The sequence below is a fragment of the Schistocerca piceifrons genome, unplaced genomic scaffold, assembly GCF_021461385.2.
Source record: "Schistocerca piceifrons isolate TAMUIC-IGC-003096 unplaced genomic scaffold, iqSchPice1.1 HiC_scaffold_485, whole genome shotgun sequence".
NCBI lineage: Eukaryota > Metazoa > Arthropoda > Insecta > Orthoptera > Acrididae > Schistocerca > Schistocerca piceifrons.
In genome coordinates, this window is record NW_025728717.1 from 37,501 (window position 1) to 40,000 (window position 2,500).

Here is a 2,500-nt window from a genome sequence, read left to right on the forward strand (position 1 = left end):
CGACTCAGTGCTAGGCCATGATACAGGCCCGGGAGAAGGACCTCACGAAGTGCAAAGAGCCGCTGCTGCGGCTTCAGCGGCGCCCGCGTGATGATCGACAGCTGCTCCTCGATGTGGTGCCTCGGATGGAAGAGACACCGCCCAGAGGAGGAGAACTGCAGTCCCAGGTAGCGGAAGGTCTCACCCACTCCCAACGCCGGCATGGTGGTTTCGCCGGCCGTGAAGGTGACGCTCGCATCCACTTTCACTTTCTTCTCGCGGCCGGACGCCACGAGTGCGAGGGTGAGACACTTCCGCGGGTTAACACGCAGCCCCAGCTGGTCGAGGGCTGCTACTGCTGCGTTGATAAGGGACTGCAGGCCCCCCCTCGTGGAGGCGAAGAGCAGGATGTCATCCGCGAAGGCCGCCGCGTTCGTCTGGCGGCCCAACACCTTGACACCTACGTGTGAGGGCAGCTGATCTAGAACATAATCAACAGCGAAATTGAACAGGAGAGGGGACAGAGGATCTCCTTGCCGAACGCCTCTTGCTGGCCGCACGGCCGGGGACTCGTCGCCACCCCCCGCAATTACCGTCGTGCTGTCCGCATAGCAGCCCTCGACGTAGTCAATGAATTCGTCCGGCAGACCATGGGCTTTAAGCACAGGACGCAAAGCCGCATGGTCATAGTTACTCCCGCCGTTTACCCGCGCTTGCTTGAATTTCTTCACGTTGACATTCAGAGCACTGGGCAGAAATCACATTGCGTCAACACCCGCTAGGGCCATCGCAATGCTTTGTTTTAATTAGACAGTCGGATTCCCCCAGTCCGTGCCAGTTCTGAGTTGATCGTTGAATGGCGGCCGAAGAGAATCCGCGCACCCGCGCGCCCCCGGAGGAGCACGCTAAGGCGGACGCGGCCTCGCAGCAAGGAAGATCCGTGGGAGGCCAAGGCACGGGACCGAGCTCGGATCCTGCACGCAGGTTGAAGCACCGGGGCGCGAACGCCGCGCAGGCGCGCGCATCCTGCACCGCCGACCAGCACGAGGCCGACCAACGGCGAGAGCAGACCACGCCCGCGCTAAACGCCCGCACTTACCGGCACCCCTACGGCACTCACCTCGCCCAGGCCCGGCACGTTAGCGCTGACCCACTTCCCGACCAAGCCCGACACGCCCCGATCCTCAGAGCCAATCCTTATCCCGAAGTTACGGATCCAATTTGCCGACTTCCCTTACCTACATTATTCTATCGACTAGAGGCTCTTCACCTTGGAGACCTGCTGCGGATATGGGTACGAACCGGCGCGACACCTCCACGTGGCCCTCTCCCGGATTTTCAAGGTCCGAGGGGAAGATCGGGACACCGCCGCAACTGCGGTGCTCTTCGCGTTCCAAACCCTATCTCCCTGCTAGAGGATTCCAGGGAACTCGAACGCTCATGCAGAAAAGAAAACTCTTCCCCGATCTCCCGACGGCGTCTCCGGGTCCTTTTGGGTTACCCCGACGAGCATCTCTAAAAGAGGGGCCCGACTTGTATCGGTTCCGCTGCCGGGTTCCGGAATAGGAACCGGATTCCCTTTCGCCCAACGGGGGCCAGCACAAAGCGCATCATGCTATGACGGCCCCCATCAACATCGGATTTCTCCTAGGGCTTAGGATCGACTGACTCGTGTGCAACGGCTGTTCACACGAAACCCTTCTCCGCGTCAGCCCTCCAGGGCCTCGCTGGAGTATTTGCTACTACCACCAAGATCTGCACCGACGGCGGCTCCAGGCAGGCTCACGCCCAGACCCTTCTGCGCCCACCGCCGCGACCCTCCTACTCGTCAGGGCTTCGCGGCCGGCCGCAAGGACCGGCCATGACTGCCAGACTGACGGCCGAGTATAGGCACGACGCTTCAGCGCCATCCATTTTCAGGGCTAGTTGCTTCGGCAGGTGAGTTGTTACACACTCCTTAGCGGATTCCGACTTCCATGGCCACCGTCCTGCTGTCTTAAGCAACCAACGCCTTTCATGGTTTCCCATGAGCGTCGATTCGGGCGCCTTAACTCGGCGTTTGGTTCATCCCACAGCGCCAGTTCTGCTTACCAAAAGTGGCCCACTTGGCACTCCGATCCGAGTCGTTTGCTCGCGGCTTCAGCATATCAAGCAAGCCGGAGATCTCACCCATTTAAAGTTTGAGAATAGGTTGAGGTCGTTTCGGCCCCAAGGCCTCTAATCATTCGCTTTACCGGATGAGACTCGTACGAGCACCAGCTATCCTGAGGGAAACTTCGGAGGGAACCAGCTACTAGATGGTTCGATTAGTCTTTCGCCCCTATACCCAGCTCCGACGATCGATTTGCACGTCAGAATCGCTACGGACCTCCATCAGGGTTTCCCCTGACTTCGTCCTGGCCAGGCATAGTTCACCATCTTTCGGGTCCCAACGTGTACGCTCTAGGTGCGCCTCACCTCGCAATGAGGACGAGACGCCCCGGGAGTGCGGAGGCCGCCGCCCCGTGAAGGGCGGGGAAGC

General features: G+C 60.3%; 1 pseudogene; it reads right to left on the reverse strand.

The window, feature by feature from the left end:
• Positions 1-2,500, reverse strand: part of LOC124752841 — a 6,169-nt pseudogene that overhangs the window by 2,632 nt on the left and 1,037 nt on the right.